Here is a 27,700-nt window from a genome sequence, read left to right as displayed (position 1 = left end):
AATTCCCATAAAAATTCCATAAAAATTTCCGGATCACTACCAAAATTGAATCATCTCAAGTCTTCCTTGTGTCACTATCAACTTTCCCTGCAAGTTTCTATTAAAGGGATAGTACAGTATTGGTGGAGATGAGAATTGGACTTTTAAATTTTTGCGAGATACCAAGAAAAGACTTATGATATAGCACAGAGCATACCATTTTAAGAGGAATTCAAAGTTTATTTGATGAAAATCGGGTTTGGAATAACTGAAACATCCAAAAACAAAGTAAAACAAAGCGATCGTTACAAAGTGTGGGTCCCACACTTTATCAGAATCGCTCTTTTTTGGATATCTCAGCCATTTCAAAACCAATTTTTATCAAATTAATGTTGAATTCCTCATAGAATTACATGCTCTTTCATATTTCATAAGAGATTTCTCATTATCTCACCTAAAAATGTTAGAAACCTGAAATTAGGTCTCAACCAGAACTGTACGATCCCTTTAAATCCGTTGACATAAAGCTGAATTCTATTGTAAGAGATGGGAGCACAGGTTTAAAAAAATGAAAATGCTGTTGAGTGAGACTAGTCAAACCTTCAGGAATAATAGTAAAAGAAAAATTACCTGCGAAGCTATGGTATCCTTCTTTGAACTGGAATAGTGCACGGGTGAACTGAACCCCTGGAGCCCAACATGGGCCTAGAGGATGTCGAAAAACCACCTCTTAATCGCCGTGTATTCAACTGCCACGAAAACCGCAGTAATCAGATAAATTCCTTCAGTAAGCTTCTTTGTGATGTATTCCCCTTACTCGGTAAAGCAAGCACCTAAAGTAACATAATTTGTCATGTGCTCTCTAATTACCAATCAAAATTGGAAATGGGCCTGAAGGAATAAGTATTGTATGGTTACTGAGTTTGAGAAAAACAGAAAGCACCGCCCGTATTGTATTCGAAGTCGTTCAATGTAAGTTTTGCTTCTACGACCAATCCTATTAATTTCACGTTTACAAATTACCCTGGAACAATACAAAGAAAAATTCTGTCAATGGTCTTTGGTGATATTGTATGGCTGGCATGCACAATCTCCCTTCTAACAGGCAAAAACGGATTTATCAAAATTGGTGATCTTTCATCAAGTCGTTTAAGCTCACGCACGCATTCTTTTCAATAAAATACTATATACATGTATAAATGAAAGGAGAATACCAGAGAGGCTTAATTGTTTCTTCTCCCCGCATGTTGACAATAAGATATCAGCTAAGCCTATGGTATCTTTAGAGTTTTCAGCATTTTCGATCTTCACGTATATGACTGTGTCGCTGAGGGTGTGTTGTGTCGTTGTCTCTTTCTTGCTCTGTCCCTATAACTGTATAAGATGTATCTGTGATTTCTCCGGGCCATTACATGACACAATAAATTGAGTGGATATTAAAGACCCATAGCATAATGTCATCTAACCTGCATTTGACCTTATTAAGTAGCGAGAGTTTTTGTGTGTTTACTTTTAATTGGACTTTTTATGCTGCCTTGTATAATTCCCTCTTTAAAACTGGTTTTTAATTATAACGTTGCAAGTCCTGCTACTATGATGGAGTCAATTGACATCTGGCTATGACGACGAAAAACGGAGTTAAAAATTAGTCTGTATAGATGTAAAGATCGTAAACTTTGATGGTTGATATAATATAAATGCTTGAAACTTAACAACCTAAAAACACTTAATCTTCATTGAAATGCTTAGAACAAGCGCACCCAGATTTTAGTAAAATGTATGCAGTATTTAGTACAAAGTTTAATGGTGACACAAAAGAAATGTAATGTATAAACTCAATTTTCATTTCACTCTGTTCAGCCGTCTACAAAATTTCACTTTTATAAAATCAGGGAAAGCCATAATAGCTTTAGATTTTACAATTAAACACCAATCATACTGATTCACATTCTGAGACGAGTAATGTATATATATTTGTTTCTTTTTGTACGAAGGACTGATATTGAAGTCCGAAGTCTGACGGCATTGATTACTAACAATTGTAAGCAGGGAGGTGGGGGGGGGGGGGTGAAGTGGCAGTGCTTTCCTGATTGCCCTACCAAGCTGTAATGATGTTAGAGTTTGTATTTTTGTTTCGGAGTATTTGTAGTTGATTTGTAGTGTATAATAGGCTATTTTATTGTTTGTACTTTGTTTTGAGGTTCATTACATTTTATTGTCTGTACGTATTGTGAGCAGGGCCCCTTGATAGAACAGTTAGCCAACTGAAAGGGCTACCCTGCTAAAAGAATATTGAAATAGATATATGAATGAATAAATTCGAGGCACAGTGAGAACTAAAAGCCGATACGGAATACGGTTACAGCTCGTTATTCCGAAGGTTCGTTATTCCGAAGGCTCTTTAGTCCGAAGATTCGTTATTCCGAAGGTTTGTTATTCCGAATTTCATTTTCGGATTAACGAATCTCCGGAGTAACGAACCTTCGGAATAACGCCACAAATGTTCGGATTAACGAACCCTCTTTCATTTTCGGATTAAGGAACCTCTACGTATTTAGGGAATTTGTGTGTTTCGGATTAACGAACCTTCGGAATAACGAACAGCACCCACGGAATACATGCAGAAGGGACCAGAGTGACAGGCGGTGTGTATATTGTATGTGGTCTGTTGTATTGAAGATACACGTAGTTTGCTGATGTATTCTCGTCATGCGCATTGCTGTTAGTGGGCTATCCAGATGTTGAACTTTTTTTCTTTCTTTTTTGCCAGTGGAATAATTTAAAAGTTTCTTGATTTGAGGTTAAGTATACGGGGCAGACAAAATTAACCAAATAAAAGACACGTTATCGTCCTTGTATTGCCTAACAAAGCCGATAAACAATTCTCACAAGAATGTGGGGAGGTCGCATCCGAATAAAAGAGACGAGGGGGGGGGGGTGGGACAACCCTTTGATATATTTTTATTTGAATCTAAAGATCTGTTTGGATTCTTCACCGACCGACAGTTAGGACTAATGACGATTGAGAGACCATTTTCGTAATTGGCGCCGTTATTCAATTAGCCGTAGACCTGGATGTTTCCAATTATCCAACGCAAGATTAGCGCACGAACAAACAGCGAGATGTCAAAACTTGTAGAGAGGTAAGTCCGAAGCGAGGACGCAGTCGAATTCGTTAAGGAAGATTGCTCTTGTCGTATTGCTCCAATTTCTGCCACTTTAAATTCTTTTGTAAGTAATGATTGTCCTGCGTCGACGTTGGGATTGTTTTCAAGTACTTTCCCACGACCTTTTAATTTGATCCACATATATACGATCGGAGCCACCAACAATACAGAAAAGAAGACGGCACTTATGTTTGAGAGGTATAACCGTCTGTGTTTTGCGTTCACGTGAGCACGCCACGCGCCGGGCTTGGAACGGATACGAGTGATCGTGTTTGTATTGTTCTGCTGATATATATATCATACTGATATATTCCGATATAAATATACTTATTGTAATTCCACTCGACATGTCTCTTCCACCTCCCTACTGTAACCATGCAATAATATTGTGAAAAGCAAATATCAAACAGAGCCTGAAAATTGTTACAGCAATTTAAACATACGGTTCCAACCCAAGCTATAACAAGAGACTGTCTCTTGTCTCTTCATTTCTACTTTTACATATCAATATTCAATTGAAAAAAAAAATCCCGAAAACATATATTATATTTCATCTTATATGAATGAAACTGCTTTTCGATACATGTATCAAAATCTGCCATTAATTTCTTGCACTGTATTAATGTTGTAACAGTTTATTACAGACACATGATGAACAATCAAACATACACAAATTATATATTATTATTAGAGTGGGTGTACCTATGTCTATGTCTGATATAATATACGGTATGTTGTGTTATTAAACGATATTTAACTATACATTCTGGTTACTAATAATATTTCTTCATAGAAAAAGCCTTGGATGTACTGTGCGTATACGTGTGTTTTGGTTTGTGTGTGTGTGTGGGTGTGTGTGTGTTTGAATATCTGTTGGTATTGGCATGTCTGTGTTTGTCTATATCTTTATCTTTAATTGCTGGTTATACCAAAATTATATCCAAATTGCACACAACGAAGAGGTCGGCGACAAAATTTTAGAAGCAGGTGCCAACCACTGACTATTATGATTTATACGCCAACCTCGGTGCCTTATCCTCCTCTTTTCACCACATCCCCGGAGTTTTTTGGTCCTGAAAAGAGCCAAACAGACAGATATACGAATTGTTTATTTGTATGATTCATGCATGTTTTCCCCCTCCTTTTGTCAGAATGCATTTCATCCATTCTTGCCCAATCAATGCCTTTTGCATTCACCTTTTGAGAATTGACAGAATACTAGCTAAATGCCCTCTCAATGGCGGTTTACACCAACAGTAGAACTCGCTCGAGGTTTTAGAGTTAAGGGGCAAGAGGGGGGAAAGAAATATTATGTGCAGATCATTTTCTAACCAATTTCCGCTAGTACTGAATGAGAAGTGTTACGAGTACACGTGCAATATTGTCTGTGTGCTCCAACAGTAAACCACATTTGAAACAACAAAGCAAATGATATTGTTGCGTCCGGAAACGAAGACCGTGAGAAACAGATGCAGATGAATTTCCCTGGCATTTCTGGAATCAATAATAGTGGTAATCATTTTCTAGAGAAGAATATGAACACCAGACACAGTCGAGTGTCTGACCACTTGTCCTTTTTTTAAATTCCGCTTGAAAGCATTGTTTGCTTCATTTGGACCAAACACTGAACTTTTTTTAAACAATGTCAGAACGTTCTATTTTGGTGTCCTGGGGTGTTTTTTTTTCATTGCTGAAATCCCTTCAAGTTACTTTTGTGTTTTTGTTTTCGTCACTTTTATCTCACATTTTTCTTCTGAACTCGATTCGTTCACATTGGTCACAAGAGGCATGACAAGTATATAAAGATATCGAAAAAAGAGAAAAATATTTCGGAGATAAAGAGAAGAAAAACGATGAAGACACTGTAAATAAAACAGGAAATTTAATGTTGAAGGTCATGGACTGGAAAGCTATAGATACCGTACAGATTACAAGGGAGGTAAGTGGGATTTTTAGTGTAACTTTCTTTTATGGATGTGTGTAATTGAGATTTTTTTTTTTGCATTTCGGTGGCTGTAGTTTGTTGTAAGCAAAATCGTAATATGTTAGATGAGTTCATTTCTTTCATTTTTTTCTTTATTTGTCCACCGTTACAAACGGAAAACAACAGCAACAACAACAACAACAACAAAAAGAACTACAACAACAACAACAACAACAACAACAACAACCCGGAATGAATCAAAGACAGTTTAACTATTAGTGAAAACTACAAACTTACTCATAAGAGACATCCGGGTACATGAAGGAAATAACGCAACATACGTTATAAATGTTCACATATTTCGAGGTACAGTTGGATGAGACCCGGAGGTCTCGCGCTCACCTGAGTATCGCAAGTTCAACTTCTATGCGTTCTTGCAGACGCTTACCTAAGAACATTGGAAACTTGTGGTGGGGGTAGCTTTGAGAGCTGGGGGCATGGTGCCCTATTGAACAAATTGAGATCTTAACCCCCTGGCACGCTACCTCTCAAGTTTGGTGAATATTCATCAAGGGGTTTTCGACAATAATGAACATATTATGTACAATTTACATCATCATTTGGACCCATCCCTCCCCACTCCCTTGGGTCCAAAGGAGGAGGGGGCACCCCTGATTCTGCCATGAACAAGCTTGAAACAACAGTCATCAATATACTGACTCATTGTATTAACTTAGCCCAATCTATCACTTCCATGGTTCCAGAGAACATCTTTAAAGATTCTTTACTGGGGGTGGGTTGGGCCCCCTGGGGGCCCCCAAGGTGGGGCATGGAGCCCATTTGATGGAATTGAGATTCTATCCCCCTAGGGATGCTAACTGCCAAGTTTGGTGAAAATCCATTACAGGGTTTTAAAGACAAAGATGAAAATTTACAATTTAGGCCCAATTTAGGCCCCAGGGGCTCCCAGGTGGAGCATGGTGCCCATTTGATGGGAATGAGATTCTATCACCCTAAGGATGCTACCTGCCAAGTTTTGTCAAAATTCATAATAACATTTTAAAGAAAAAGATGAAAATGAACAATTTGGGTCCTGGATTAGGACCCCTCCCCACCCCCCCCCCCCCCCCCCCTCCCCTGGGTCCTAAGGGGAGGGGGCACCCCTGATTCCACCATGAACAAACTTGAATCTACAGTCATCAATGTACTAACTCATATTATTATCAACTTAGCTCTATCACTTCTGGTTCTAGAAAAGAAGATTTTTTAAGATTCCTTAAGTTTGGGGGGTTCGTGGGCTCCCCCCCCCCCCCCCCAGGTGGGGTTCGGTGCCCACTATAACAAATTGAGATCCTATTCCCCTAATGATGCTACCTGCCAAGTTTGATGAAAATCGGTCAAGGGGTTCTCAAGAAGAAGATGACAATGTAAAAAGTTTACGCACGACGCACGCCGGACGAAGAGCGGTCGCAATAGCTCACTTGAGCCTTCGGCTCAGGTAAGCTAATAAGCATGACCTAAACTGATTTTCTCATACCCCCAAGGACGTCGCTAAATTCTCTGCTACTATTTCGTCATCTGTATCAAGATGCACAAATCGCATATCTCTTTTCGATATATTATACACAGAGAAGGAGATAGAAACTCCCGTCACAGGCTGGGGAATACGTAAGACCCATAATCATCCGACATTTACCAACACAGATTTATGTCCTTTGGGACTGGGATGACATTAACCTTGATTCGTTGTTAGTCCGTGAGAGAATCCAAAGGAGACGCCCCAATGATATGGCTGCTTTAGGCAAATCAAACGAAGGAATCACTACGACATATGTTTCGAGATCACTATGTAACATTTATGCCGGGGACGCGCGGGGGAGAAAGAAAAAAAAACCTATTTCCCGTTTGACGCTTTACGAGAAACGAATGATGAAAGTGCCAGGCGATTTTTTTTTCGTTCTAGTTTCTGTCTGTGTATATACCTTCATCCTCGGCAGTAACTTATAATGAAAGTAGGTTTCTGTGTCTTCTGTAATCGTATTCCTGGATGCATTTGTGAATCTGTGCATTTGTGAATCTATATAGGCCTAGTATTGTCGGGATTTTCGAGTTCATCTGTAAATTGTCATTTGGTGTGTGTGTGTGTGTGTGTGTGTGTGTGTGTGTGTGTGTGTGTGTGTGTGTGTGTGTGTGTGTGTGTGTATGTGTGTGTGTTTTACTCTGTGTATTAAGTTCTCGTGTTCTTTCACATCGGAGGTTTATAGATTAAAGCATATTATATCTCCTTGTCAATTCCATCACTGACATATAGATAATGCACATGCCAATTTGAGCAATAAAACTTTGAACTTGATAAATTAAGAACGATTATAGGATTACAATTTCAAACAAAGGAGAAAATTCGTTTTAGGAAAAAAGTACAATGGCAGTCTCATAAGCGTAAGCGGATGCCATCTTGGAAAGTGTGTGTTAATCTAGATAGAAGGAAAAAAGACAGAACTCAACGTGTTCATGCGGTTCATCATAAATTTAAGTCGTATGATAATCGCATATCAGGACTTATCTGTCAAAGTGCAAATAATTTAGATTACTATATATTATATATTTATACATTATGTGTATGTGTATGTGTATGTGTGTGTGTGTGTGTGCGCGCGCGCGCGCGCGTGTGTGTACATGAATATACATCTCATGTATATACACACATGTTACTAATTCGGTCGGCAATGGTTTGTAACAACTGAAAATAAATGTTCTTGCAATTTAAGTAAATTTGATATTATGGCTTTTCCATCATTGACATCATTAAATCAGTCAATGAACGACTAAGAAATGACTACTTTTTAGATGTCTGTTCAGGGCATATGTGAACAACGTTGTAAGTTTGGTAACCTTTTGTTGTTGTTGTTTTTTTAATCTCACTATATTCATGTTGCAAAATCCCTGAGCATCAACAAAGACCAATACTATCTCAAGTGGCCGAATCTCTAAAAGTTCACCAACGGGCATGCTCACATGTAAGTTTCGATACTTCGTGATCTCACACTGCGACGACTGTTTGAAAAACGCCAGAGGAAAAGAAACGACCAACAGAAAGACTCATGAACTTACATTTTCCTCGGGTCAAATGAAAGTGAATTTACCTTAATCGCAGAGCAATAAACGTGACAATTCTTGGCATTTTTGCGCGTTTAAAAGCTTTGCCAGTCTGGACTGCATTAAATTTCCTCTCAGCATTTGGCAACTTGCATCGCATGAAAGATAGCTTTATTCATACCAGGATTCTGTCAAAGTTCAGCTCAATTTTCAATTCAATGATATGTACATAATTTCCATCAATGAACGAAATACATAATACAAGGTGATAGAGAGCGATCCAAGCTTGTAGGCCCTATGCGTTTAGTGCGAATTTGTTACCTAAACCATGTAAAATATTTTCACACATTTCCCAAGACCTTATGTTATTACGTTTTCTCTGTTCATCATTTCTTATTTCATCTAATCGTCTGTGTGGTTCGCTGTCAAAGCCTTTCGTGCAAGAGGTACTTCTGAAAGTGACTACTATGCATCAAAGATTCGAGTTGGAGAATTCGATAAAATCAAAGATATACAATTATGTAAAACATTGCAAGAAAATAAACTTATACTAGAAAAGAAAGTTACTAAATCCACACAACACTGGCCTTATTTTCAGTCATTCTAACGAATTGCATGTATTATTTTAGACACGGGTTAATCATTGTTGTCACGTGTAGAGGAAGAGCTACCGTAAAATCATTAATTTTGACTTGAACTGCATGAACTACAACTAAAATGAAAAAAAAAATCAATTCAATTCAATTCAATAGTGTATTTATTTTCATCATCAAAAAGAAAAGAAAAAGTTGACATAAAAAAAAAAAATACATAGATTCACATCATCTGTGATGTCGTGAGAAGACCCAACAAAAACAGCCTGAAACTACATCAGGTGAAGGACGAAATTATAAGCTTCATTGTTTTTTTTGCGTGACAATTAACCCTCACTCTACCCTTATGTCGGCGTTATGTCGATACCATCGGACACACCCCTTCGGTGGTACACAGCCTTCATAGGAACAGGGGGAGGCGGACGAGATCTCACTTCCACCTCCCTGTTAGTAGCCTGTCCGATGCATTATCTCGCGTAACTGTGGAGACAATCATCCTAATGAATTGGAGGGCGTAACCCTGCATCTGTATACCACACTTGTTGCACGCGCAACACACACACACACGCACACAAACACACACACACACACACACACACACACACACACACACACACACACACACACACACACACACATTTATAAAGCAGTTATCTTCATGATGCCCGACTACTATACATCAACAATGAGACTGACAGGGGCCCATCTCATCGCATGTAGCTTCATCACATCAGGATGGAAGAAATTACTTTTATTAAAATCATCAATATTTAAAGAAAAAAATCCGATCAAAAATTTTATAAATTTCATAAGAAAGTGAAAAAAAACAACAATGCAGACCAGAGCAAAAATTATCAAAATCGAATAAGAAATAAGAAAATTATGACATTCTGAAGTCTAATTTAAATACACTTCTTGATCAGTCGTTCTGAACATTCAAAGCAGCAAGTTGATGATGTCATGCTCTCACAATTTCCTATTCATTTCATTTACAGAAACGACAAAATGTCATATTTTGTCTGTACAAAATACAACTTGCCTTAAAACCACCCAAAATGAAAAAGAACAAACGTTACCTCTGACATACATCGGGTATGGGAATATGCTTTTACCTGTATTAGCTACAAATAACATTTTTTCCCAAAATTTGATATAATATATCAAATTTAGAAAAAAAAATATTTTTAGCTAATACAGGTAAAAGCATATCCCCATACCCGATATTACACTCATGAAAAAATTGTGAGGGCATGACATCATCAACTCGCTCATTTGAATATTCATAAGAACTGGTCAAAAAATGTTTTCCGAAAAAAAAAGTGACATTTAATAATCTCATTTTTCCCATTTTTGGAACGTCTGTAGGTATCTTTTTTTAATCCATCTTTTGGAGTTATCTATTTGTTGGGGTGGATTTCCTACTTAAAAGTGAGAGGTAACAATGTCTTTGATAAAGAGTACAGTGGGTCGAATTTAAAGACTCATTTTAAATGTATTTTTGTCCGAGTTATGATATCAATAGTGGCACATGTTCTGATTTCAGTAAATGGGTTGAACGGTCTTATTCGTAATGTAAGTACGACATTACCCTTGTCGTAATTTACTTTACTGTTTCCCCATAGCTGCCCCTTGTGCAACCTGACAGGTGTACTAATTCATCCTCTGAACTCTTGAACAGCTGGCCGATTAAAAAAAGTTTGCGAGATAGTCCTAGCTTTTTCTATTTTCCAAGTTCACAAGAATCTGTCACATCAGTGACTACCCACCGTATACTGCAAAGTAGACAGTAAAAGCGATTGTGCATCCAAAGACATTTTTACCCAGCGCATGCGCATTGTGCGTTATCAGGAACGTGTGAAAGTGCGCACGCGCAAAGGAAGACCAGTTTTATGTTTACTTCGAAATCCTCTAAACTCATTTCTGTGTGTGTGTGTGTGTGTGTGTGTGTGTGTGAACATGTCTGCATACATACTTATATTTTAATGCAGCCCATAGAGTGTATTTAAAAGAAGAAAAAAAACCGCAACACAAATAAAAAGAAAAAACACACATATGTGTTACATTGCCCTGTTTTGACAGTCGTCATAATTCAAGAAATATGAAATCGTATATACTGTGTAACTTTCCAGGGCGGATTAATCTCGAACAGACAAGTGAATGGGAAGTATCACACTCGAAGCTGTGACCATTTATGTCACAAGCGTCTCTAGAGTTTAGCTTTTTTTTCCAACGTTTTTACCGTCAGAAACTGGGAAGCTAACAGCTCTAGTACCCCGCGCCTCTACCCTTAGGGGCCTTTTAGTCGTCCTTTAAATAAAATCCCTGAAGAATCCACCATCTTACGAGGGTGAAAACTTTCCTGGGATCCATCCGTCAGCGTCTGTTCCACGGCCTGCGCTGTTTAAAGAGAAACTCCACTCTGTTACTTTCAAATCCAATCTTAACGAAAATTAAGAATCAAACATCTTTTTAATCACACTATCCCTGTATCCCATATACCCTGCTGGAAAGAACACAGTGTCCCACAGTGTAGTGTAAAACACATGCGAAACACAGTGTGAACACATTGTGAACACAGTGTGAAATCTTTTCACACTGTAAAATTCGAGCGTTTGAACATTGTGAACGCAATGTGAATCACAACATTACCACGTGAACTCTCTGTGAAAAACGACGCCACAGTGTGAAATCATCTTCACACTGTTAAATCGAGCGTTTTCACACAGTCGACTACTTAGTATGTGAACACATTATAAACACACTGTGGACCGGGACTGTGGGACACTGTGTTCTTTCCAGCTTATTGTTGACCAACTAAAAAGTGGTAACGATAGATCTTTTGCCTGCAAGCCAATGATGGACATGCGAAACCATGACAGTATCACCGCATCTAATTTACATAATTATGCAATGATGAACATAACGACAGCATTGACTCCTAAATGAATGAATGAAAAACTTAATAATTCCATAACCTTCTTGATCGAGTTTCCAAGAGTCTAGTCTCTCTTTAACGCTCGATGTTTTTTCGCTCTGCTCAGTGTGATCAAAGGCTTGGGACACGCCCCTCCCGGTCATACCAGTCATTGGTCATTGTCGCGCGTTGACGAAAAACGGACGCAAGGACTCGGCTTTAAAGATAATAAAAAGTTTTGGTACCTCAAAAGTGTCCTTGAATTTCCTTGTCTTAGCTTGTGTTTCAGGTTAAAGTACCTTTCATATAACTAACACTGTGAGACTTACTCGCCCCAAAGTGCTCTCATGTCTTAGTAATCATGCAATTAACTGCGACCAGCAGCCCCATACGCATAGCGACCAGCAGTCCCATACGCATAGCGTAATCGGGCTTCGCATTGTAGCATTCAGGATCATGACAGATTTAGTATCGCAGGGTAAATGTCAACTTAAAATCCCATAAATTCTTCAATTTGAAGACTTACCAATTAAGTTGAAGTATTGAAAACAGGCTTCGGGCAACGTTTGGTTCTGCCTATAGTCCCTTTCTGTTCGAATTGATGACTGAATGTGACTCGGTCGACAGGACCTTGGGAGTATGGAAGCAGGAGCCCGTCAAAAACATGGATATACGTCGCGTAGCAATTCGAATTACTACGCGACGTAAATAATTACGTCGCGTTGTAATTCGAATTACTACGCAACGTAATTATTTACGTCGCGTAGTAATTCGAATTGCTACGCGACGTAATTCCGAATTACTGCTCAACGACTTAACGTCACGACATAAAATGAATTAGTGTCATGTTGTAATTCCCAGTGCTACACAACGTAAATAATTACGTCGCGTAGTAATTCCAATTACGACGCGACGCAAATAATTACGCTGTGTTGTAAATAATTACAACACGACGTCATTCCGAATTACTGCTCAACGACTAACGCAGCGAATTAACGTAGCGACGTTAAATCAACCAATGGGATCGTTCGTAATAGCGTGTGAAAAACAGGTAGTGAAGCGCATGCAATCCGCTCACTGCGTGCTGGTGAAAACCGGAGCTGACTATATACAGCAGGGTGGTAGAAGTTCCTCCACCTCCTGCTATACAGCGAGCCATATGCCATTTCGTTGACAGTACAATCCTATGAAATGTCTATAACCTAAATTATTGGGCCTACATTGCATCAGAAATATATGTATTCAAGGTATACCAGCTAACCAAGTACTCTGTACTGACAAACATGCTGTAGGAAATGAGTGTCTAGCCCTTTGGCACGTGCACCGTGATGCATCACTGAGCAAATAACGAACGATTTCATTGGTTGATTTAACGTCGCGACGTTAATTCGCTGCGTTAGTCGTTGAGCAGTAATTCGGAATTACGTCGCGTTGTAATTATTTACAACACTACGTAATTATTTGCGTCGCGTCGTAATTGGAATTACAACGCGACGTAATTATTTACGTTGCGTAGCATTAGGAATTACAACATGACACTAATTCATTTAATGTCGTGACGTTTAGTCGTTGAGCAGTAATTCGGAATTACGTCGCGTAGCAATTCGAATTACTACGCGACGTAAATAATTACTACGCGTCGTAATTCGAATTACGACGCGTAGTAATTCGAATTACGACGCGACGTAATTATTTACGTCGCGTAGTAATTCGAATTGCTACGCGACGTATATCCGTGTTTTTGACGGGCTCCTGCTTCCATATAGGAGAGCTATATACAGTACACTGAATACTACAGCCACACGCACACAAATTTCAAATCCATGAACGGATAAGATGTTTGTGTGCGCATGCGCTGGCCATGGTATCCAGTGTATGTAGCTCTCCCAAGGTCCTCTCGACCGAGTCACATCCAGTCATCAATTCGAACGGAAAGGGACTATTGGCAGAACCAAACGTTGTTCGAAGCCTGTTTTCAATACTTCAACTTAATTGGTAAGTCTTCAAATCGAAGAATTTTTGGATTTTAAGTTGACATTTACCCGCGATACTAATTCTGTCATGATCCTGAATGCTACAATGCCAAGCCCCATTACGCTATGCATATGGGGCTGCTGGTCGCAGTTAGCTATGCGTACAATGGGCTGCACGCTGCTGGTCGCAGTCAGTGGTTTCGTACAATATTTATCGACGCTGTACAGCGTCGGCTCTGGTACGAAACCATTATTGCATGATTACTAAGACATGAGAGCACTTTGGCGCGAGTAATTCTCACAGACAACGTACTTTAACCTGAAACACAAACCAAGACAAGGAAATTCAGGGAAGCTTTTGAGGTACCAAAACTTTTTATTATCTTTAATCATTTACAACTTGCTCTTGATCTTTCTCTGCCGTTTTTCAGATACCTCAGCATAAATTTACTTGAAATCATTTCTGATCTGGTTTTTTTTTTTTTTTTTTTTTTTTTGGGGGGGGGGGGTAGCTTAAAGGGAAAGTTCCCCAAATATACATGAGGATCGTGTGAATGCAGCAATATTACAGGAACACTTCAGTGGATCAGGTTTGAGGAAAATGGGATAGTCCGTTCAAAAGTAAGGAATGTTTGAAGTTTTAGTAACAATTATACCGCGAGATAAAAAGGATACGACATTTGATTTTTTAAAAAAAATTAAAGTACGCATTCCTGTGACTCGTTGATGACATAATTTTACCTACGGGTGATATTATTTCCTCTGCTTTCTAAAAGAGGTAAGTGAATGGCTCATTCATTATAGAAGGAAATTATTCTGCAGTGACGTCACTAACTGTTGAAGTCTTCTAATCCAGCAATGGCGGCACCGAAACTTTAGAAATTCATAACCATAAAAGTTTGGACTGATTGTCCTATTTTCCGCAAACTTTCACTCATTATTGCGTTCTCTTTACTGATACTGCTGCATTCATTCAACCCACGCATGTATTTGTGGGAACTTCTCCTTTTCGTTTCACAGGTAAGCAACGTCGCAGATTCGATGCGTTCTTTCCATTTTTAGCACACCATAAAGTTGCCAGTTAAGTATTATAGGATTATAAACACGTCAACACTGCAATGAATGAATAATAACTTATGCATTTCCATCGAGTCCCACTTCAATCTGTTCAAGACAAAAATGAACAGAATAATCATGATGTTGTTGGTACTTCTGCCGCGCTTCCACAGTACACTGATTCTCAGTAACCTTCTCTCACACCTTTAAAGTTTCCTCGTTAGACTTCACCATCACAAATGCATCATCTTTGTGGATCACGGAGAAATGGAATCCCACAAACATTCCGAGATACTCTCCCATCTGGATATGGCTAATAGTCTCTTGGGTCTCAGCCTGAAGTTGAGGTCAGTGAGTTTCCAATGGATTGGGGATTTAACTCGCCTCTATCGGGCTCACCCGTGTTTAGATTTACTCCACTTGCCATGAAGATGAGGCACGTATAAGGTACACCATTCTGCAATTCCAGACGGACCAATCAAATAGCTTCGCGCCACATGGCGCCACTTCTAGTAGGGTCTAGAAAGCAGCCCAGCGCGTTCTCGGGAGCCCAATCACTGTTCGAGTTGGTGTAGGCGCGCAGAAGCGTCCAATCAGAGCGAGTCTTCGTTAGTCGAAGTGCGGGAAGAGACACTGGGATTTGGCGGAAAGTTCAAAGCCACGATCAACATTGGTAGCTGTGATGGAAAAAAATGCTTGAATAACCACATTTGATGCATCTTGTTCTGTTATTTCTCCATCTTTTTGGAATAAACTCCCTCTTTATATCCGAAAAGCTGAAAGTGTTGATAAGTTTAAATGATTGCTGAAAACTTTTATTGTACTCGAGTATTTACTCAATCATAATCTTTGTTGCTGTTGTTGTTATATCATAATGCATACATAATGCTGTATTTTTATTTAATATTTTTCCGTATTAATGCGCTTAGGAACGTCAGTATCAATAATATATTTAGTGTTATTCATAATCATTGTCATTATTATAGTTCAGTTGTACGCCAAAACACCCTATACCGTACAAAAAGTTTGCAATAAAGCCGCAAATAATGAAGAGATATCACTGATTTTCTCAATAAACCTAACTGTTGACCTGTATTTTGATGTTGTTGGTGTTGTTGTTGTTGTTCGTGTTGTATTTCATCTGCAAATGTTAGCACTGTTTTTTTTTTGTTTTTTTTTAAAATCTCAAACAATGTAATGGGCACGGTACGGTAATAATCTAACTGCATTATGTGACCGTATATACTTTTGGAATCTGTTACCATCACTGAACCAACTGGAGCCTCTACCAAACATTATACTTACCAAGATGTGCATAATCTTCGGCGCAAACACATGTATTGGGGTGCTAGAACTAATGAAAATTACCCAAAGTCTTCGTTATTTGTAACTGTTTTTTTTTTCCTCTCCTCCTTCGCCCCGCCCCTTTTCCTCCATTCATTCATCTTGGAGTCAATTTTAACCCCCTTCTTGGAAGTTGTGCAAGAGTCGTAATCACTTGCTCTTTTCTGCTAAGGATCACTTTAGTAAAAGTGAAAATTGTCTGCAGTAGATGCCACGAGTGACAGTTCTATACAGATATATGACACGCATAGACCCTAATTTTGAAAATGACTTGTGATTACATTTACGGTTTTTTTTACTACGACTTAAATCCATTGTCTCTAGCCTTGAAAATTATTTTCCAGTTTCTGACATAAAAAAAAAAAAAATAATCATTAATCTCTCATAAATTCCCGGGAAGACTCGAGTTTAACTTCTTACACGATCGGTTTATTCCTTTTCTATGCAGATATGCAGGAAACAAAAAAAAAATGTAGAAAGATGAAAACAATTTCAATGCTTGTTTGCCCAATGCCGTCACAGAGTTTAATTCTTGTATATCACACGATGTACATGAAATAATACGAAAAACGGATAGGATGAAGGCCAGTGAGCTGACAACTCTGAGTGAATTCCTCGTAATGACTGACGATCGTGATATTTTATATAATCACACGAGATGTTTTATACCGGACAAATTACTTTTCAACGAGCTTCGTTAACCTTGATTTACCACTCGCCTGGATTCTCTTGTTTATTCACTTCATATCATAATGCTCAGCAACTGCTAATGAAATCTACTCCTTTGTCTAGACTAAGCATTACAAAGCAAAGGAAAACAGTGGGAAAATGAAAAAGGCTTTGACCTTCGCGATGGCGGCACTTGCCCGGACGTTGCCCCCAGTCACGTGAAGCCGTGCAGCTGAGACACCTCACTGACGGGGGATCTTCTCTACCTCAGCTCTTTAGCTCAGTTTCCCCTCATTTTTCGTCCCCCGAAACCTTGAGGCGTGTGAAATCCGTTCCAGCCTCTCAGGTCGCGTCTGTAATTTTAACAGCATCAAGTTCCGGCTGAAACACCCACCGCTGCAGCCGAACCACCAGAGAAGTCATTGATCCTAAAACATATACGGTAAAAAAAGGGGATAATTCTGCGTATCTCACAGTGATTGAAAACTGAATGTCTCCGGATTTCACGGTTTTTTAGTTTTGTCCAGTATCAATTAGCTCGGCGCTTTCAAAGAATGCTAGGGAACTACTGCTAGAGAACTGTTGAGTGGTAGAGAACCAATGAAAGCGTGAGAGTATAGAGAATGCAGTGGTATCCCTGGAGAGAGAGAGAGAGAGAGAGAGAGAGAAAGAAAAAGGAGTCTGTCCTTTCATTTTAGATTCCGTCTTTCACACCTTTTTGTTCACATTCGTACTGAAATGACTTCAGATAATGAATTGTTGGAAAATTGATATCACCTTAATTAATTTTTTTTTTGTATCGATTGTCCGATTTTCCTCAAACTTTCACTGATTATGTTCAGCTAATGTTGCTGCTTTCACTTCATCCACATTTCTCTTTGGCTTTTGGTTTTCTTTAAGCACGAGCGTCTTATGAGGGTAAAAGGGGGTATTTTGTACCCAGAACGTTTTGTGCTTTGTTTGTTTCTTTCTGTGTTTTGTTATTCCTCTCCCTCTCTCTTTTAACTATCTTTGACATCGAATGTAATCATCAATGGGGACACTATTATTAATTCCCTCGATCGCCATTTATGACTTTTATTGCCGGAAAAAAAAAGAAGCAAAAACGTGATAGTGGAGCCAGGAGATATGGGCCACAAAAGGACAGATCTGGATTTTTTTATTCTCTTCTTTTGCATTTGTACAAACGAACAGTCATTCGAAAATGAACCTGAAATCAATAGCCTCATTGTTAAGGAGAAGGATGGGGCAATAGGGGTAATTTAGCGGACGGTCTGTATTCCCACGACAAGGTTGATCAATCATATTTTGTTCGTCAGCGTGATTGGTGAGGATTTTTTCCTTATTCCTTTCCGTGAGCATTCTTCATCTTTTTATTCTTTGGGTCTTTCGGTTGTCTATATGTGATCGAAGGGATTTTGATGCTTTTACATGACCTTTCAACCTTGATGCAGTCTACCAGTCTCTCAGTTTGAATGTATCGTCCTTTGCTCTTTTCTTTTTTTTCTAGCCTTGTTATTGCGACCTCTCTCTGTGCCCCTTTTTCTTCTCTCAGTCCTATTCTTGTGAGATTGACAATCCTCTTCTTTGTTTAAAACAACAACAGCAACAACAATCCTCATTTGTCTTCACCCCAACCCCCTCTCTCATTTCAGAAAACAAGTTATTTCTTTCATGAGGGATATGATTGACATCAATGTGGAAGGAACAATTTTACGATGCGAGTTATCTTTTGTATGTGTGTGTGTGTGTGTGTGTGTGTGTGAATAGTGTAAGGTGTTATTTTTTTTTCTTCGCAGCAGTAGTACCTAATTTCAGTGTATGACATATAGACGGAATAATTAGTATGTTTGCAGGAGAGAAAAACAATCATAGGAGTAAATACAGTGTATTTCTCAAATGCATGTTAACTTTAATCAGAAAATTAAAAAAAGTGTGTATTCTAAGAACCTTTGGAATAGCGAGCTTCATTTCACTCTGAGATTAACGAACCTTATTTCATTTTTGGAATTACCTTGGAAATGACGACCCGTCGGAACAACGAACACTCTGAATAACGGACATTTGAAATAACGAATCTTCTGAATAACGAACTGTAAGGGTGATTACATAAAAGCAGGGAGGTGAAAGTTTCCACCTCCCTGGTAGATACGGGTGCTGTTCGTTATTCCGAAGGTTTGTTATTCCGAAGGTTCGTTATTCCGAAGGTTCGTTTAATCCGAAACACACAAATTCCCTATACCTAGATGTTCGTTAATCCAAAAATGAAAAAGGGTTCGTTAATCCGAACATTTGTGGCGTTATTCCGAAGGTTCGTTTATTCGAAAATGAAATAGGGTTCGCTATTCCGAAGGCTCGTTTATCCGAAAATGAAATAGAGTTCGTTATTCCAAAGGTTCGTTCACCCGAAAATGAAATAGGGTCCGTTATTCCGAAGGTTCGTTGATCCGACAATGAGCTTTGTTTCATTTTCGGATTAACGAAACTTCGGATTAACGAACCTTATTTTATTTTCGGATTAACGAACCTTCGGAATAACAAACCTTATCACATTTTCGGAGTAACGAACCTTCGGAATAACGAATCTTTGGAGTAACGAACCTTAGGAATAACGAACCTTCGGAATAACGAACTGTAACCGTTAGATACAGTGAGTATAGGTGATGAGGAGAAGAGGGAAACAAACATGAAGAGGATAAAAGCGACTTAGAAGAAAAAGAACCAGAAAGAAAATAAGTATAAACACCCTGAAAATGAATAGAGAAATATCAAACAGGTGAAAAATGAAGAAAAGAAGCAATACCCAAAAGTAGCAACGGCATCTCAAAGAAAGGGAGATTACTCACAATAATGAGGAGTGTTGCCTGTGCGTTTACACCCATACTGACAATAATATGGCATGATTACGCTAGTCTCAGGGAATTGCTGATCATTCTTTGCGTATAGAGTCCAATAGTGTAAATCTAACAACATTATTCCTCTGAAATGTAGGCGTTTGGAGAACGACCACTGGCAATGGCATGGCTTGAGTTTGACTTTTTAGCCGAAACGGAGCTGCACACGAACATATTTTCCGCAACATTACTCACATTTAACTAAAGGTTCTGTGGTTGCATTTATATCCCAGTTTATCGTATAATGTAAAAGCGAAATGGAGAGAAAAATAAAGAAGACTTATCAACAACAAAAAATGGGAAAGAGTCCCTGGGAACTCGTACAACCTAACCAGATGAATAAAGTGCATTCGTCCATCCTAAACCGCAATGGGAGAAATTTATCGCCGTGAATAGGGGATGCTTTATTGTTCCAGTAGCAGCAGACAGCTAATTGGCAGCGATCGGCAACGGCGGAGGACGCAACGGGGACGCCCTGGCGTGAACCCGGTGTCACTGACCGAGCTTTGTAGTTGGGGAAAAAAATCGCGTGGAAAAAAGAAAGAAAGAAAAGGAAAACTGGATAAGAGAAATCGCCTTCGCATGAAGCTTCAAAGCGGAGCACAGCGGTACAATGCAGTTACGAACGGCCAAGGGTAGATTTATAATATCACTGCATCGGAATGGTGCCCTGGGCTATTTTTAGAAAATACCAATTATCATGTTTAAGTGAGCATGAGAGCATAGCTTCAATGATTTCTCTCAGATCATGCGTATGTGAAAGAAAAATACAGGAGTTTTTCATCTCTCAATCGCGAAATTTATCGTCGATATCATCACTGATTGACCCCAGAGAAGAGGAAACCGCTTACGAGTTCACAGAAAAAAAGAAGAAGCTAAATCATGCAAAAGTAATTTCGCCGTCAATAAATCAGTCTTAGTTTGTGTTCGGAATTTTCGTTTTTATTCTCACATGATCTTGAGATTGTCTATAGATAATTTGAACGTAAAGAGGATGGTATAGGCCTACTCCCCCCCCCCCCAAAAAAAAAAAAAATATTAAACATGTACTTTGCACGGAGTATATATTGCTACTTAAGTTGTACAAGTTTGATTTTGTGTTCTTGCATGTACTATAATGATTCGTGTAGCTGCCACTGTAAATCACATCAGAAATCTTCTACGGATTCATCTTTTAAAGAGGTGCTATGGCACAGTTTTGGTTGGGATGGGGTTTCAGGTTTCCAATTTTTTTTTGTGAGATGAGAAACCTCTTATGAAATACTAATTAGCAGACAATTCTCAAAGGAATTCAAAGTTTATTTGGTGAAAATTTGTTTTGAAAATGGCTGAGATGTCCAAAAACAAAAATGTCCAAAAAAAGGTGGGACCCACCTTTTATTAGGACCACTTCGTTTTACTTTGTTTTTGGATTAATCGAAAATTTCAAAACTGATTTTCATCAAAGAAGCTTTGTAATCCTCATAGAATCGTATGCTCTTTAGTATTTCATAAGTAATTTCTAATTATCTCGCAAAAAGTTACAATCTGACAACATCTCAACAAAAACTATACTATCCCTTTAACACTGTCTGATGTTGTTGTTGTTGTTATTGTTGTTGTTGTTGTTACATTCTCTTGGCGCTTCACTCCTTCGAGCATGCTGTCATTAATTCAAGGTTTCCAGGATGGAAGATTCGTGTAAAGGATGCTTGTGGTTTAACACCACGTGTAGAGGGGTATGATGGGTCCTCATTATTGGTGTCACCGTAATCACTCAGGCAATGATGAATGGATCAACCGCAAGAATCGTTCTCATCCCCGAGTTTCACAGTAAACTTCTAACTTTCCGTTTGCTTTTGTCTGATTGTTTGTTTGTTTGTTTGTTTGTTTGTTTGTTTGTTTGTTTTTGGAGTAAGCAACCCTCCCATTGTCTGTCTATGCATATCGATTCCATTTGAAGCTGATGACATCTGATGCCAAAATAACTTATTTCCAGATGTATCGTTAAGTCAGATTTATTTGACTGTTCGGCTGGCAGGAACAGAAAATGATGATTCCGCCGATTTTCATTTTCTACATAAGCTAAAGACGTCTAGAAGTATGGGGTTAATTATAAGTGCACCCTTGAATTACAGGACATCGCGGGGATTAAATGACCTGAATGACGTTGGATTGACTTGGGTTTCACGTGTCACAATCCCAACAGCATATGCGGTGTTCAAAGGTAAATCTAATTCATTGAATACTCTACGCGTTGATTAACTAAGACATACACGGTAGAAACTCGCTAAGAAACAACAAGGGAGCCAGAACATTTTAACTAATCTTCAACACACCTGAGAAGTCTGAGCTTTGCTCGACTTACTGTATGCTATTTTTTTTTAATTCTCTCTCCTAATCGGATACTAAGTGATCTTTAGATTCACTGTGGCGAGTACTGAGATGACTCTCGTAGTTCCTGTGGAATGAGGGTTGTTGTTTCGTTGATCACTAATGACAAGTGAACATTACATTTTGATAGCAAACTGAATGTTGTGACGATAAAAAAAAATCCGAAGATCCGTGAAAGCTCAGCACGGTAAGTAGACAGAACCAAAACCTCCTCGAAACAGCTACCAATATCATTTGTGACCAATTCAATTCAATTCAATTCAATTCAATTCAATTCAATTCAATTCAATTCAATTCAATTCAATTCAATTCAATTCAATTCAGTTCAGTTCAATCCAGTTCAATTCGATTCGATTCGATTCGATTCAATTCAACTCAATTCAATTCAAGTCAATTCAATTCAAATCATTTCGATTCGATTCAATTCAATTCAATTCAATTCAATTCAATTCAATTAGTGTGGTGGCACTTCACTTTTCTGTTCATCACGAGACAGCCTCTCGCTGATAAGGCATGCCCCATATAGCTTATATTCATTCATTGAGACGTTTTTATCTAGATTCAATGACGTAATTGATGTTTATTAGGTAATTTGTTCTCTTATGGAGTTGATGAGTATAGGGTAATCTATTTGAAATTTTATGTCACCTAACAAAAACACAATATTTTTGGGGGTTCAATGTGATTGACATCGGCAACGAAATAGCTGATTTTGTTTTCTCTTGTTTTGTTTTGCGGTGGTTTTTTTCTTTGTACGATAGTAAATGGAACCACCATGTTTCCAGTATCCCTATGTATCAAGAACACATGCTGTGCTGACTTCATCCCAAAACTATTTTTGACCTTTGCTGAGGCGAAGGAGGTAAAGGAGGGAAGTTGAGTGGTGTGAATTAATAACAAAGACTTGCTCTGTTGATTTCAATTGAAGTATGCGGAATTCTTTCGGCGCCCGCACGACCAGCCCCTGAATGAAAACCAGACACCGTCGCTGGTACGGCGGCGCGCGACCCCGCCGGCGGCCGGGTGCGGATCGTGTGTCCACCCCCGTCAGACCGAGCACGTTCTGCCTACGTCTTTTTGACAAATACCACGTGTCCGTAACAGAAATCCGAATCGTCCCCGATGTTTATTTGAAAGGGGAGAGCGAGCACGAAGAATTAAAAGCTTGCGATGAGGCTCGAGCGAGGGGCGAGAGCTGCCGATCATTTATACTTCAGAGAAATGAGGCGAAGTCTAGAGGAATAAAAGAAGTAGTCACGAGAATCTGGACCGCACGTGTGCCGATGAAGTAATTCGAGGAAACATTTTGAAAGCGTATATTCCCAGCATGCATGTCGAGGCGTGGGGCATGTTCCGGTCAAGCGTTGATTGCCATCCGGCCGCGCATTGTGTAAACTCAAGTGAACACACGCGTTGTCGCTGTGGAAACCGATTTTTATCGCTTTATTCAAGCCTTGACGAACTGCCTGACATCATACACCCATGGTTACAAGTATCACGCTCAAGTGATTACTGTACGTTAAACAGAAGAATTAGAACTAAACAACAAACTAGGACAGTTCATCCAAACTTCATGGCCTTGTGAGCAGTTTTGGCGCCATGTTTTCTGATCAAGTGTCCAGGCCTTTTCGTCAAATATCAAAATGTCACTTGGTGGAGCTGCTGCTTGTTTTTTGTCTTTCCTTTTTCTTCTGTTGAAAGATTTCGATAAATGACAGTGGAATCACAAGCGGCTGACATCAGAAGCGAAATTTGAACTGATGACGTTAACTGCATATTTCACTCTTCTCCTTCTTTAACAATGAGAGCAAAACCACGTGAAATTTCACGCAGTAATATACTCGCACACTTCCACATTGCGATTAGGAAGCTTCATGGTAAAGTGGATTGGATCATTGACCCATAAACATTAGATCTTTGCCTTAATGTTTCTTTAAACTGTGTATTCTTATGGGCTTACAATAGAGATAACAATGACATTACGCAACGCTACTCTTGAATGACGGTAGTAAAATCGAAATGAAACTGCTAGTATCACTGTCCCTCTGCTTGCGGCTTTGCTTAAAACAAAAAAGTGTCTGTTTGGGAGGATGTGGTTTTACAGATAGGAATCGGAATTTTAATTTCGAGAAACAAACGAAGTGTTGAAACCCGTTACACTACAGAGGCAAAGATAGGATTACAAGCCACGAAAGAATGCTCTCAAAAAACGATGCGGTCTACACGTTGCCCACAGTTTGTTATAGGTAGTAGGCAGTGGTCTATACTCCATTTCATATGCTTATCTGGAGTTAGTTAATACTGAATTATGGTAAAAAATTATAATTGAAGTTTGATGAATATCGCACGAACTATGCGAAAGTTAATGTGTATTTTACAGCTTCTCTAAATTCAATGTTGCGTCATCTCCGGATAATGTTACAATTTGTGACGTCAAAGTGTTGAACGATATAAAGAATATAAGTAGGAGAAAATGTAATAATTTGTATAAAGAGTACACGTTCTTGCTGCTGACAGTGACATGTTGCATGCTAAGGCCTATATCATTCCCCTGTCTTCTGAAGAAGGCAAGGGATTTTTCATCTCACTGCACGAAAGATTAAAATATGTTGAATCTATAAATCTTGCAGAATGCAGAATTTTTATCTTCTTGTGTAACGATTACTTCCCTCCTTCATTTGGCTCCTCTTCCTCCCACGGGGCATTTCAACCATGATCATTGTCTTATGTATTCATGAAAATCGTTGTTATTTCCCTTTGTATCATGTTACTGGAGAAAAGTAACATCTGATTGCCTACGTCATTCCTCGTCTGCCAGTTTCGTCTCATTTGGACGTTAGCCGCGGCGGATGGTGGAGGCAATTATAATGACGACTTGTGAATTCTTGGAAAAGAAAAAAGTATTGAACAGGGTTCGACGCGGAATGCCAAAAACGTTACTCACTTACGCGGATTATCCCCCGTTCGATCGTCCCATTTCTGCACCAAATACCCCTCGCTAACGGTTCAACGTCCTAGAATTAATTAGCCTTTTACATCATTAACTCCGCCATCTTCAGCAACTATAGCCCTGTCCCACGCCCGCGCGCCCACGCACACACAAACTCGTACAGAAACAAGCTCACAGACACACACACACACACACATACACACACACACACACACACACACACACACACACACACACACACACACGAGCGTTTACCTTCTGCAGAGGAACTGCATAACCTCGTGGCTTCGTCTCATTTTCAGGCCATGTCTTTACAGGCATGTTCGTATTTTACAATGATATCAAAATGTGAATCTTGGGGTGTGGCAAGAAAGTTGCAATTAATTGCAACTTGACTTTCTTGCAACATCCCCATAGTCTTTTGCTGTCAAAACTTACAACTAAAGGGCGTTCTAAGAAGAGCGTTTCCACGACCATACGACCGAGAAGCTCCAATTCCAGGTACTCCACTATAACGTTCGACAATTCACTGACATCCGAAATGGAAAGTTCTTTTAGTTCGCTGAAAACTTTGAATTACTTTCGCCTTGGTTTAATCGACGTTAAACATACCAAGGAGGCGTGATACCTCCGACCTTGCGTGCGCAAAAACACATGTAAAAGTAAAAGCTATTTACAGATACCAGTGTTTGTATCGATGCCTTTGAATAGACAGAATTCCTTGTAACCAACCGAGGAAAACTCAAAAGATCTTAATACACGTTTTCTGTCTTCTTTTTTTTTCATCATTATCATTAATATCTCTACCCATCTTATCCCCCCCCCCCCTCCTCCCTCTTTGTCACGACAGGCGTGGGTCCTCCTGTTTGACCATTCAACGTGAAGTAGAGACCAACCATCAAAGCCGATTGATTAAACACATTTCTGTTTTTCTTTCCCCATTCAACAGATCGGTGGCAAGAGTTAGACGCCTCAAGCCAATCGGGACATCTGCACTTCATTTGGGGTGAAAAAGAAACAAAATTTCTCTCTTTCTACGTACTTTCGAGTTTCTGCAGAAAAAAAAGGAGATTCTGTGCATGGGAAAATCGACGGGAGAATAACGAAGCTAATTTTGGTCAATGAAAACGCTGGAGAGGAATATTACAGTGAAAAAAAAAACACCCTATAATATTATCATGTAAAAAGAAAACCAAAGAACGAACCGTACCCGATCATCAGCGGTTTTCAGCGACACGTGTGCAATTGTATCTACTCCGTGTGCCCTCACCAGGCAAGCACGTTATTTCGTTCAATAAAAACATTAACTTTCTGGGCTTTCACATAAAATTGAAATTAAGCAACAACAAAAAAAAAGTAATGCACGCAGTCCCTATAGCTTGAAAAGGTCATCCCTGAATAAAGAACAATCCAACGACTTCCTCTCGAGCGCGTCAGATCGGTAAATTGTCTCTGTCCTCCCCCCCCCCCCCCCCTCTCTCTCTCTCTCTCTCTCTCTCTCTCTCTCTCATACGCTGATGAGCTGAAAAGACAAGACAGGTCATTTATCAGATTCGTCTGTGATTTATTTGCTCTGATGCATCAAATCATACTAATAACTGTTTGGTTTGAGATCTGCCTTATTCTACGATTGTCAGTACCATGTACTTTATCATTTATTCATATATTTATTCATTTATTTATTTATCTATTCATTTATTTTGAATTACGAACAGCATAAATAGCGAACCTTTGGAATCACGCCACAAGATATTCGGATTAACGAACATCCAGGTTTGGGGTCCAACACGAAATTTATCTGTTTAGGAATAACAAGCCTTCGGATATACAATCACCACCCCTTTTGACAATAATTAATGATTATTATTACCAACATTTTACGATAACTATGCAAGCTAATTTCGCTTCCGCTCACGAGCATCACGGAAGTGTAAGAATCAAACGCGCTCTCATGACAACTTTAGAAATGCGTCCGTTTCTGTTTGGGTTGTCCCTTTCGATTCATTTGAGTTTCGTTTCTCTCGTATTTCATCCAAATTCGAGCAGATGGTTTTTTTGAGTACCTTTTGATACATTCAATATCCTTTTTCGACCACGGAAAAAAACGGAACAAGAAGATCAAAAAAGGAATAATTACCCATAAATCTTTTCCTCTCGGACGGCTATTCTTAAAAACGCCCTTGCTCTAGCGCGTCCTATGGCGCAGATGACAAAGAAATCGGAAGTAATTATGTCGATGGCATGTATTGGGCGGACGCCGATGGGCCCTGGAAAGCTGGAGAGATTTCCGAGAACAATTGAGTATCAATTTTACGATCCCGGCCAGTCAAGTGTCCCTTCTCTACCCGCCCGTTGAAAATCGTGCCCCGCCTGTATACCTACTTTCGTTTCACACGGTGGCGCGTGATTTCCGAGATGACCGAATTCTAGGCAGCTGGTCCGCCGAGGAGGGATGGGACTTCCTCTGAACTCGCTTTCTACGCAAATTCCCTCCCTAACACATCATTCCATTCCCTAACAAAATTAATGGGGAAGTAAACGGATCCCCCTTTTCTTTCTATCCTTCTTTTCAAAGAATGCTTATAGTGACTATAAAAGCCAAAATATTGAAAGAAGGAACTTGCGAAATCTGTCTCTAGACGAAGAAATGAATCATTATGACGTAGAGGAGGCGGAAGAAGAGAGGAATGTGACTCTCATTCACCCCCAGAGCATCGCTTTCCATTGGGAACATGTGAATCTCACTCTACTTAATCTTTTCATGGAAA

This window comes from Diadema antillarum, unplaced genomic scaffold (genome assembly GCF_040938485.1).
Source record: "Diadema antillarum isolate AM-2024a unplaced genomic scaffold, OU_Dant_1.0 scf00000192, whole genome shotgun sequence".
NCBI lineage: Eukaryota > Metazoa > Echinodermata > Echinoidea > Diadematoida > Diadematidae > Diadema > Diadema antillarum.
Note: the sequence above shows the minus strand (reverse complement) of the source record.